We start from the raw sequence: 13608 nt of genomic DNA on the forward strand, positions 1-13608 counted from the left end.
GCAATGAAAGAAGATGACAAAGAATGGAATTGTGTCGTGTACATATTTGGTAGTTAACATATTTGGTAGTTAAATTGGTATGACTGTAACCACATATTTTGTCTAATAACTAGACATTTTACGAGCAACCTACACATATGTGTTAATTTATAAACACACATATACTTGGTTATAGATTCAATCCTATGTTGTGTTAAAAAATATTTAAAAAAAAAAAAAAAAAAAACTAATAGAAGTTTCAAAGAGCATCGGACTTCAATATATATATATATATATATATGTATATATTATTGTCATTATGTTTTAGAAATTTTCGAATGTTACAATTCTTCCCCTCTAAAAAAAAATTTCGTCCTCGAAATTGTTAACTAGAGTACCTTACAAAACATGTATCCAGATCACGAAATATTACAGCCATATGATTCTAGGATTTAAATTTCATAGTTATAATTTAGATGTGAGAAAAATAATATCTTATTAAATTCGAACTCGAACAGAGTTGTTTTCAACAGCTAGAAATTTTTTACATCAAGATACAAATAGGTTTGTATAAAAACGTTTATACCTTATATTAGAGTAAATACATTTAATTAATTAGTGATGTAATTAACCAAATCACTAATAGCTTTTTTATAATTAACAATTTATATTCAATATATATAATATTGTTATCGTTGATTATTTTACTACTCAATATTCAAATTCTAAGGATGTTCCAATACTCCACCTCTTAAATAATTTTGTCCTTGGAATTAATGCCATACCCAAAATAACATGTTACGGTACAAATCTTATTAATTCAAAGTTCAAAATCAAATTTAGATTATTCAAAAGGTCGTATTATTCAATATTCTACAGCTTAAGTTCTAAGTCGTTCAATTCAAATGTCACTAACAAAAGTTTATCTCTTAATAGTGTGCACCGAAAGCTAGTATATCATTTAATACTATAATGGTAACAACAATGATAATAATACAAACCACTTTTTTTTTCATATATTCTATAAATGCTGGAAGATGAGTAAGTGTCTTTCATCTATTAAATTACGGCATCTAAGGCATACGGAACTGAGTTCAGAGTGCATAAACGTGTATCACAAACTAATTAAATAGTACGACGTTACCAACAAGACAAGGTAAACATGGACCGAATCAAATTAAATTAAAATGCAACCAAAACTAACTCAACCATATCAGAATTCGGAGTACTAGAATGTAAACGAATTCGGATGTTCACCAATCTACATAATAGGAAACCAAAAGCGCACGTATGTACCTGTAATTCACAATTACGTTCATGACCGTAATTGTCAATCACCTTACATCAGTGCCCTAATTGTCCTCCCTTCATGCATCTCGATGACTTTTTCCAAATTGTAAGGTAGGCAAAGAGATAATAAAGGAATCATATATAGTCATATGTCAAGTCTCTAAGAAAGAACGAGATGGTAACTAAAGTAGATGTATTGATTTCATGACGATACGTCTTACCGATGTGAAAAAAAAACTCTTGAAGGACGTGCGGTAGCAAGGTCCACATGACACATACTCGTGTTCGTTCGATGACAATCACTTCAACCGTGTCATCCACTATGTTTCGAGTTATTCATGAATTCCATAAAGAAACCACAATGAGGATAGAATAATGTATCCCATACAATTGAGATGTAGAATATGGAAGTAATAATTAACGACAAATAACCTCTAACGGAAGATAGAAGATCACAAAGTGATGATTACGAAGATTGATCGAAAGTTGAATACCTAACCCAACGTCTACCCATTAACTCACAGGTTTAGCTTAAATTTTTTTTTTTTAAAGTTTAAGTTTTCTACAGGAAAGAGCCTTTGCTCTGATACCATAATTGTAACACCCCGAACCGAATAGGGCTGACGTGTGTAACACCCCGACCCGAATAGGGCTGACGTGTCACTCTTACAGATATCAAAACTAAAAACCAATCCATAACATTAAATAAAAGATCTTAATTACATTTTATTACGTTACTGAAATAAAGAATCTTGGTCAGCAACTTCCTAACGCTCCTCACTGAAACCCATATTATCCCAGATTACCTGTAAAAAAATAAGACAAACACAAAAAGAAAAATACGGCTGAGCCAAAAGTTGCCCAGTAACGGAGAAATCAACAGTACAAGTAAAGTCATATCAGCGGAAGCAAAACACAACAGAACTGAGACTGAACTGAAACATTCACTGAAAACAAATGGAGGCACATGACTGATGCAAAAAAAAAAACTGATACACGAACCGATCTGAAATTGTAACGGCAACTGATACGGAAACAAAAGTCAACACTAAACCGTTGTAGAGACTGATACATCGTTGACCACAATGACTAAAATATGTTACCTTGTATAAGCAAACTTATTGAAAATATTGTTTAATTAATCTAGTATCCGTATAACCAGAAAAGTTTCCAACCTATCATTTGTAGTTTTTAAAAGAAACGTTTATACAAATCCAGGAAATAATAACTATCGAATATTTTAAACAACGTTTAATAATGCTATTATTTTTAAAATAACGTTCATATTCAAAACCATCTCTATTACTAAATCAAATTTCATAAGTTATTATTTAATTAAAATAACTATTTGTATAGCTTTGGAGATTTATATTTAATAACCAAAATAATCTCGATAACTTGATTTTAAATGTAGAATAATTTAATCCTTACGAAATTCCTTAAACCGATCGGAAAAATGGACACGGAACAAAGATAGATTCAACAAAAAAATATCGACAGACACCGAATCAAATACTGAATACAGATATTGTCGGACACAAACTAAACGTATATCACGGAATCTAAATCCAAACTGAGACTGATACTGATCAAGACAAATCTGATACAAACCGGTACATATGCTGAGTCAAAAGAGACATAGCTGATACATAACAGAATCGGATACGGAACACAATCAAAAGCATAATTAACACAATACACAATCGGAAACATAACCAGATGCATACAAACATATCAGACATATCAGAACAGATACTTAACATATTCACATACAGAAACATATACTAACTTACACGACAACTATATATCAACAAAATAAGTCGTGTAACGCAGAAGCACCCAAAGCCAGAAACAGAAACAGACTGGTACACAGCTAGCTAGTCCATGCACCTATGAGACGGTGAGTGTGGCGTTCACCCCTTATTCCATCTCCAGACAAACAAACTCAAACTCAGAGCTAAGATCGATCTATACGCCTCTAGTGGCCAAGGTGCTACACAAGCACAAGCTAGAGACGCCGTGAACTTTTATTACGCACTTTCACGATAAGTGCCATGTCGTTGACGCCCAAACGACAAGCCAGACATGCTTGGGTGACAGAGTACAAATACGAAGGCCTTATAAATAATTTACAGGCAACTGAAAATAATACTAACAGGAACATGCGACCATGATACAAGTCTGAGGTATGGCATGCTACAACACACTAATAAACAAACAAACAAATACAAACCGACTCCTATAATGTATCGCATATCAAACGAATATTGGTATCGAATCATGAAAATAACACTATAAGACAGAGACAAAAATCCGTACTACAAAGTAACGGATATGATAAAGATAAATACTACGATGAGAAGACCAAAGACTTCGTACCAAGGAGTAACGAATCTAATAAATAAAGATACTACGAGGTAATCAAAACAGAATCCGTACCTTAGTTTAACAAGCAAAGCAAAAATCCACAAATCAAGTCATCCTCAAAAAGCTCACCAACCTATATTTTCGGTTTATGTCAAATTAAACATACTTGTGGCGAGTTATGTTATTTAGTTCGTTGTAAGTTGATTTTCGACGGCAGGGCTTTATATGATTTTTGACTAATCATTTTAAAGCATGTTCATAAATATATCATACAAGTTACGTTTTCATCTCAAAGGATGTCAAAACCATAGATTTAATTAACACAATGACACTATATAGACAATACCTAATGTTTCAATTACTATCATATTTGAAAAGATATTATATAGGCATTGAAGATCAGTTTATATTTGTTACTTACACATTGAAAACGGATTTCCACTAATTAAGTTAACCAAAAAAATATAAATCATCCAATCACTTTGCATTCATGTCATTACGTATAAAATAGTACATCTTCAAAATATATTTAGAAATAATGTATATAGTTGTAGAAACTTATTTCATGAAATTAATCTAACAAAACATATATCTTTTAGCATGGCAGTATTGAATTAATTTAGCTATTTAAAATGATGGCTAGTTTAACAAAGCTTAGTTACCATGATGGATCCGTAGTCCTAGCCGCCAGAAATCAAAACGGTTCAAAGTCGAATAAATATGTTCAATGCGTAAAACGGTTCGGTTTGCTAACCTGAATCAAAAGGCAAGGAATTTGTGGGTTGCGATTTATAGGAAAGGGGTCACGGCGGCGGCGCTGAAATCTGGTTTGCGGCGGCAGACGGTGGCGCTGCGGCGGTTGGGATGCGGCTGTGGCGTCGATAGGCGCAGATGGTGGCACTTAGGTGCTCTTCGGCGGTAGGGTTGTGTGCGGCGGCGAGCGGTGGTCTTCTCCAAGGTGGCGCGGCGGAGTACGGGTGATGCGGTGGTGCTCGCGGAACAATAGTTTGATTATGGGGCCAGAATGTAAGGAGATTGTGTATCTGTATTTGTAATTGGTATTCCGTATTATAATTCAATAAAGGACTCCTATATTAAAGGAGTTGATTGATCGACGAAATCTTTGCTAGTAAATATAGGCAACTAGCTGTCACCCATGTCTATCATCTTATACTATTTCAAACTCATTTTTGAATTATTTGTTTATTTATTTATTTTATACATTGAATACTTAACTAAATCAACGGATGAAAAGTGAAAACATATTAATGACTACCACACATACAGACAAATTTATGGAAAATATGCACATGATTCATAAAATAAACAAATACGTTATACATAATGAAAAAGCATGGATGGTATTTCAATTAATATTATAAGAATATACATTCTAAATTTAGAGTTGTTTTATACCCTCTCTACCCGTGAAATAATAATAATAATAATAATAATAATAATAATAATAATAATAATAATAATAATAGTAATAAATAAATATGTAATGGATTGTGTATTATTTTTATTCAAGTCATGTAAGTTGCAATGAAAGAAGATGACAAAGAATGGAATTGTGTCGTGTACATATTTGGTAGTTAACATATTTGGTAGTTAAATTGGTATGACTGTAACCACATATTTTGTCTAATAACTAGACATTTTACGAGCAACCTACACATATGTGTTAATTTATAAACACACATATACTTGGTTATAGATTCAATCCTATGTTGTGTTAAAAAATATTTAAAAAAAAAAAAAAAAAAAAACTAATAGAAGTTTCAAAGAGCATCGGACTTCAATATATATATATATATATATATGTATATATTATTGTCATTATGTTTTAGAAATTTTCGAATGTTACAATACAAGTCCAATCATAAAGGTCTCGGCCCAAATAATATAAGCAGTCCAATAACAATCAGTCATAAGTCCAATTAGCAGTCAATCGCATAAATCCAGTTATTTGGCCCAATTGATTGGGCCCGTGACAATGTAGGCCCAAAACAGTGTGCATGTAAATGGTCTCGAGTCGCAACAGAGATTACGAGTCGCAACTGAGGGTTTCGAGTTGGCAAGGTCCGGTTACGAGTCGTAACGGGACTCGCAACCCCGGTCTCGGCTTGTCATGGCCTGGTTACGAGTCGCAACTGGACTCGCAACCATGGTTTCGGTTCATGCTGTTGTGGTCTCGAGTGGTGTATCGACTCGCAATCTGAGTCGCAACCAGATGTGTAACAGTTTTCCATAATTTCCTTAATTATCAGCAACGTTTATTCCGAAAAATTAGCAAACAGATCAAACAGTTTCGGAAATAGATCAATCATAGAAATCATCAATTCAATATCCCGTTCAAAACATATTCATACGTGTTCATCTCCATCATTCAGAACATCATCTCGGCAATTCAATCAGTAATCAGTCTATGAACATCATTAACTTATGAACCGTATCAACATACTAACATGCCACTTAAAACACATGTGCAAACAGAATCATCACAGCCGGTTACAAACATCAATTCGGACCAAATAACAAATCACTCATGCAACCTATTTCGTATGTAATCATGATCACCATTCACAGAAGTCGATTAACAAGAACACAATCAACATGTGGCAAAACCCTATATTATCATGCGAGGCTATTATATCACACACCAAACAATAATACATCAAACACTAACCGGTTACAAGTAGAGGAAAGTGGTGAAGGTGAGGCTGCCCTTGGTTCCGGTCGAGAGAAAGAGAGTGTGTGTGTTCTTGATTGCAAGATTTGTGAAAACTAAAACCCTAATGACATGTGGGTATGTATACGTATGAAGGGAAGTGGGCCGAAACCCCACATGGGCTACCTCAAGGTCTCGAGTCCAACCATATGGACCGAGTGGGTTTGTGAAATCAAGTGGGTGTTGTGCGTTTTGGGCCGTTCATAACATATATACACACATAATGCACATTCATAACATAGCATTCATTAAATCCAACATATAATTCAGTTCTCGTAAGCACGTAACGTTACATCACAGTAAGTCTAAAGTTTGAGTTGTCACATATTTAGGGTATGTTGAGTATATGTTGATGTTCCGGAGTATTTGTCGCATTAAACTGAGTACGTTTACGCACCAGTTTGCGTATAATTCTCCAGAAAACGATATAAAGTTTAAAATCAAACAAAAGTCAAAACATGAAAAATGTAAAACACAACCAAACAAATATTGGGATCAAATATCATTGTTTTATTGATAATTGAACTGTTCACAATGATTTCAAGCACATATGTTACAGTCTCCCCTACTTGTGGAAATTTCGTCCTGAAATTTATTTAGAGGAAACTCGTGGAAAAAGATGCGGATATTTTGCCTTCATTTGATCTTCGCGTTCCCAAGTAAACTCGGGTCCATGTTTAGATTCCCAGCAAACCTTGACCAAAGGAATGCGCTTGCGTTTAAGCCACTTGACTTCACGTTCCATGATTTCCACCGGTTTCTCAACAAATTTCAGTGTTTTATCAACACGAATTTCGTCAAGCGGTATGTGGAGGTTCTCATTAGCTAAACACCTCTTGAGATTGGACACGTGAAAGGTTGGATGAACATTTCCAAGTTCAGGAGGTAAGTCAAGTCTGTAGGCTACCTTACCGATTCTTTCGACGATCTTGAATGGTCCAACGTATCTAGGTGCAAGTTTTCCTTTCTTTCCAAATCTGATCACACCTTTCCAAGGTGAGACCTTAAGTAATACACGATCACCGACTTGAAAATCCAAGGGCTTGCGTTTTAGGTCCGCGTAACTCTTTTGACGGCTTCTAGCTGTCTGAAGGTTAGAACGAACTTTCTTAACCTTATCAGTTGTCTCTAAAATGAGGGCAGGTCCAGTAAGTTGAGCCTCGCCAATCTCATTCCAGCAGACTGGTGAACGACATTTTCGACCATAGAGAGCCTTGAAAGGAGCCATGTTGATGCTGGAGTGATAACTGTTGTTGTAGGAGAATTCAATCAACGGAAGATGTGAATCCCAACTACCACCAAAATCGATCACACAAGCTCTAAGCATATCCTCCAGTGTCTGGATTGTTCTTTCAGACTGACCATGTGACAACTCGAGTTTCCAAGATTCCACTTTCGCGTTTATTGCGCGTTCACTGTTTGTTTAGTTGTTCACTTGCACAATTGGTTTACTTTGTAACGGTATATGTTTTGGTTCAATAAAGTGTATTGTGATTGTGCATGGTTATGTGTTAAGTGTGACAAATACATGAACTTGGTGATGAAACTGTAAACTTATATTGGGATGGGTGTTTTATGTAAGAAATGATATTTAGGGATGAGTAGTGTAATTAGTGAAATTCTAATCATTCTTAACCCTAATCCCTTTCACTAATCATCACCCAAGAATCAAAACACGTATTTTCACATTCTCTAATCCTCTCTTGCAATCATCATCTTCATCATTGGCACAAGCTCTTCATCACTCTTGATTTCCTCTCTTTGTCTAGAATCAATCCAAGGTAATTGTTTAATGATTGTTTGTTATTATCAATTCTTGATTTTGTGATTCATGTAAACCCTAGTTCTTCACATATTAGTTCTGTACTTACTGATTGAATTCTGATTATTGTGAAATGATGTTGATTAGTAGTGTAATCGTTTGCCTGATGTCAAGATACGTTATATGTTAGAACTGTTGAATGATAATTGGATTGCATATGGATGAATTAGGGTTTTCCTTATCGTATGTATGTAAGAATGTAACTGTTCCATTGATTCTGTGGATTGGCTTGGAAATCACGTATGTTGAAACTCGTAGTTAACAGTCAAGGTTTTGTGAAGTCACAAAAGTCTGAGTTTTGATTATCATGTTTGTTTGTCTGAGCTTCTTGCTTAAAAGTCTGAATTCCTTAACAAAAGGCATAGGTCTGAATTTTATACGAAGGAACAAGGTGTCTGAGTTTGTGTGATAAACTTTGGTCTGAGTTTTGTAACCCTACTTGATGGTCCGAATTTTAAACCAGGGACAAGGGGGGTCCGAGTTTTTAAGGGGGAAGACCCCTTGTCCGACTTTTGTGAAGGGGAAGCCCCCTTGGTCCGACTTTTACATGTTGAGGGGCAAGTGTCTGAGTTTTAAAGGGAGGGTATATGTCCGAATTTTTAAGGGGGGATGGAGGTTGTCCGAGTTTGTAAGGGGGAGCATCCCTGTACGAGTTTTAAAGGGGGGAACCCCCTTGGTCCGAATTTTGTATGCCTTATACCTGATGTCTGAGTTTAATGTATGCACGCAAGATCCGACTTTTGTTGATGAATTGTCTGAGTTTTTGATTGAATATATGATCTGAATTATAGTGATGTTACATGCCCTGAGTTCTGTTTATACTTAAAAAGACTGAGTGTATTATGATGCCAAGTTCAGAAACCTGTATGAGGAACAACATGCTACTATACTCTACCTGTATGTGATTATATGATACTGTACATTACTGAATGATACCGTATGTATGAACAATCTTTATCATATAATTCTGTACATAATGAACACACATAACACAATTGCTTGGATATCAAAGACTTGTAAACCCTAATTGAGTATAAATACTTACGTCGAGTATGTGCAATGTACCCTAGGTCGTGTGTAACGGACTTAAACATTAATTAACCCTAGAAGCAATAACATACCGAGCAAACCAAGGTGAGTTCACACTCTTACTAAGGCATGGGATTCCCAGGGCTTGGGAATGGGATTGAAGGAATAAGGTTGAATAGATTTGTACTTACACTGTTACTAGACTATCTACCATCGTCCTCGGTTGTGCGGGACACATAAGTAAAACCTACGTATACTGTTACTCATCACTGTCCTCAGGTTGCGAAGGACACTCACGTAAAACCTACGTGAACTTATACTCACTACTGCCTCGGTTGTGTCAGGCACTTACGTAAAACCTACGTAAACCCCCTTGTACCCCTGTCCTCGGTTTGTGAAGGACACTTACGTAAATCCTACGTAAACCTTGTACGTACTACTGTTCTCAGGTTAAGAAGAACACTTATGGTTACAAATAGTCTAGTGTATATGCAACATGGGAAGCCCCCACCAATAGAACATACTATCGACCCAGTAGCGCCACATGTTACAAACGAACTTACTATTACGCATTTACTTTCTGTGAACTCGCTCAACTAGTTGTTGATCCTCTATTACATGCCTTGCAGGTCGTTAGGTACATGGAGCTTGCACAGGGAGGAGCTGGTCTTGTGGGCACAGATCGTGAATGTTTCGTTAAACACTTTATGACATTTCATACTTTATTATGTTGGGTTTTATTTATACGCTTCCGCTAAACAGTGATAACATACTTATATTTTGAACACCTTTCATATTGGTGGTTGAATGGCATTTACTTTTACTTGTTAATTACATGTTCAATATGATTGGTGGCTTGATCCTGGTCAGTCACGCTCCCAAGCGGTGATACTACGCAGGTGGATTTTGGGGGGTGTGACAGACCATCCGTTTGTTGATGATAAGTTGTGCTCAGATTAAGTTGGGACCCCATAGCAGATTGCATGGTTCTCCAAAAATGAGAAGTGAAACGAGCATCTCTATCAGAAATGATGTTCAAGGGAACACCATGTCGAGCTACAATTTCATCCACGTATATTTGAGCATGTTTGTCAGCCGAAAAATCCTCACGGATTGGCAAGAAAAGCACTGACTTGGTAAGACGGTCAACGACTACCCAGATGGCATCATGACCTTTCTTTGTGCGCGGGAGTTTAGTAATGAGATCCATAGTAATGTTTTCCCATTTCCAAACTGGGATCTCTGGTTGCTCCAATAAACCGGAAGGACGCTGATGTTCAGCCTTAACCTTAAGACAAGTAAGGCATTTTGATACATATAAGGCAATGTCTTTCTTCATACCAGGCCACCAATACTGAATACGAAGATCCTTATAGATCTTATCTGAGCCAGGATGAATAGAATAACGGGACTTATGGGCTTCATCCATAAGCAAGGTATGAAGGTTATCTTGGCTTGGGACCCACAAATGGTCCATGAAGTAATATGATCCATTGTCCTTCAGTTCAAGAGCAGGTGTTATGTGATAAGGAAATTCCTTATCCATCAAACCTTGCGAAACACAAGATTGTTCAGCCTGAGAAATACGGGCTTGGATATCGGATTGAGCTTGAATAACAGATTGGACACGAACACAATGAAGCTTAGTACGTTCCTTGCGACTCAAGGCATCGGCTACGACATTCGCCTTACCAGGATGGTAGCGAATTTCGCAGTCATAGTCGTTTAGAAGCTCCACCCAACGTCGCTGCCTCACGTTGAGTTCTTTCTGATTGAAGATATGCTGAAGACTTTTGTGGTCCGTGAAAACCACACATTTTGTACCGTACAAATAGTGTCTCCAGATCTTAAGAGCGAAGACAACTGCACCCAACTCAAGATCATGAGTGGTGTAGTTCTTCTCATGTATCTTCAACTGCCTCGATGCGTATGCTATGACTTTGTTTCTTTGCATCAGGACGCAGCCAAGACCTAATTAAGATGCATCGCAATAAACGACGAAATCATCATTGCCCTCAGGCAATGTTAGGACAGGCGCATCGCAAAGCTTTTGTTTCAAAGTCAGAAACGCTTCCTCTTCCTTGAATCCCCAATCAAATGGCTTGTTTTTCTGAGTTAGGGCAGTTAGAGGAACTGCAATCTTTGAGAAGTTTTCAATGAAGCGGCGATAATAACCCGCTAGACCAAGAAAAGAACGAACTTCAGTAGGAGTAGTAGGCGTATCCCAATCCCTAATCGCACTGATCTTGGAGGGATCTACATGAATACCTTGTTCGTTGACAATATGTCCTAAGAATTGAACCCCTTTAAGCCAGAATTCACACTTGGAGAATTTGGCGAAAAGTTGCTTTTTCTTTAGGAGTTCCAACGCAAGACGAAGATGTTGCTCATGATCAGCTCGCGTCTTAGAATAAATCAAGATGTCATCAATGAAAACGATGATGAACTTATCCAAATAAGGCTTGCAGACCCTATTCATCAAGTCCATGAAAACAGCAGGAGCATTAGTCAAACCGAATGGCATGACTGTGAACTCATAATGCCCATAGCGAGTGCGGAACGCTGTCTTGGGAATATCTTCTTCATGCACACGGAGTTGATGATATCCAGATCGCAGATCAATCTTTGAAAAATAAGAAGCGCCTTGCAATTGATCAAAGAGATCATCGATGCGAGGTAGGGGATATCGATTCTTGATGGTAAGCTTGTTAAGCTCACGATAATCGATACACATCCTAAAAGATCCATCCTTCTTCTTGACAAAAAGAACGGGAGCACCCCAAGGTGAAAAGCTAGGATGGATAAAGCCTTTGTCAGAAAGCTCCTGCAGCTGCTTAGACAACTCTTGCATCTCGGACAGTGCAAGACGATATGGAGCTCTGGCAATGGGGTTTGCACCAGGTACGAGATCAATACGGAACTCGACTTGGCGTGCTGGGGGTAGACCAGGTAAATCTTCAGGATAATCCCGAACAACAGGAATATCTTGAATAGACTTACCTTTGCCTTTATCTGCTACGACATGTGCCAAAAATGCCACATAGTTCTTCCGCAGATACTTCCGAACTTTAAAACAAGACATGAGTTTGAGACCACCAGCAGGTTTCTCACCACGAACCTGTAGGATCTCACCTGACGAAAGCGGCATGCGAATGATCTTCTCAAAACAAACTATCTCTGCACGATACTTGGCTAACCAATCCATACCCACAATGACGTCAAAGCTTCCAAGTTGCATAGGCGTGAGGTCAATAGGAAAAAGATGGTTGTTAAGGTTTAATTGGCAGTTGCGGAGAACAGAATCAAGAACAATGGGTTCACCATTCGCCACTTCTACTGTCAATGGTTTTCCTAGTTTCGTTCTAGACACACGAAGCAATGGTTCAAAAGATAACGACACAAAACTCTTATTGGCACCTGAATCAAAAAGAACAGATGCTGGCTGATTATTAATAAAGAACGTACCGTTCACCACATTATCATCTGCTTGTGCCTCTTGTGCATTCATGTTGAAGACTCGACCTCGAGCCTGGGCCTGATTCTGGTTTGCATTCTGGTTGGCTAGCCTTGGGCACCGGTTTCTGTAGTGGGTCAGATCCCCACAATTGTAGCACGAACCAGGAGGGAAATGAGGTCGTGCAGCTTGACCTTGTTGCTGAGCAAGAGGCTAAGCAACTTGTTGAACCGGGTTCTGAACTGCCTGATTCTAAGCAAAACGACAAACACCAGCAAGATGACATGGCTTCCCACAGTTAGTACAGATACGGCATGGAAATTGCGGCTGATGGTGACCGTTGCATCTATTGCACAAAGGTGCATTCCCTGCATAAGGTTTCTTTGCTGGAGGTTGTGCAGGTTGGTTGGGAGCTGCCTGGTTAACCTGGGCAGTGACCGCAAAATTTTGGGAAGCCTTACGCTTCCTTGACCCCCTTGTAGAACCAGAATCCTTTCCCTTCTTGTTTTGACCTTTCTTGTTATCTTCGTTGTCAGCTGCCTACTTCTTACCCTTGTCACCCTTTTTGTGAAGCTTTCCCTTTCGAATCTGCAACTCAGTCAGTGTCGCTGATAACTCGATCGCCTGACGGAGTGTGGTAGGGTTACTACCAGTAATGATGTCTTGTACCGAGTCAGGTAGGCCGTCGGTGTACCTTTCGATGGCCTTGTCGAGTGGGGCAACCATTGTCGGGCAAAGCAGACTCAACTCCTCAAACCTATCAGTATATGCCCGGTGCTCGCCACTGTATTGTTTCAAGTCATTAAAATCTTTCTCCAAAACTCGCTGCTCATGACGAGGACAGAACGCCTTCATCATCAGTGCCCTAAGTTCAGCCCATGTCTGAGCTAGAGCAACTTCTGCACCACGGTCCCTCATTACCCCGTTCCACCACGT

The 13608-nt window shown here is 38.0% G+C and overlaps 1 long non-coding RNA gene across 1 annotated transcript; it reads right to left on the reverse strand.

The window, feature by feature from the left end:
- Positions 1 to 1954: 1954 nt before the first annotated feature.
- On the reverse strand, positions 1955 to 4725 carry LOC110910778. Its single transcript, XR_002576461.2, has 3 exons — positions 4391 to 4725; positions 3709 to 3769; positions 1955 to 2075 (listed from the first exon to the last, which is right to left on the reverse strand). It is a non-coding gene; the product is annotated as an uncharacterized LOC110910778 (long non-coding RNA).
- Positions 4726 to 13608: the final 8883 nt, after the last annotated feature.

This window comes from Helianthus annuus, chromosome 15, assembly GCF_002127325.2.
Source record: "Helianthus annuus cultivar XRQ/B chromosome 15, HanXRQr2.0-SUNRISE, whole genome shotgun sequence".
Classification (NCBI taxonomy): Eukaryota; Viridiplantae; Streptophyta; class Magnoliopsida; order Asterales; family Asteraceae; genus Helianthus; species Helianthus annuus.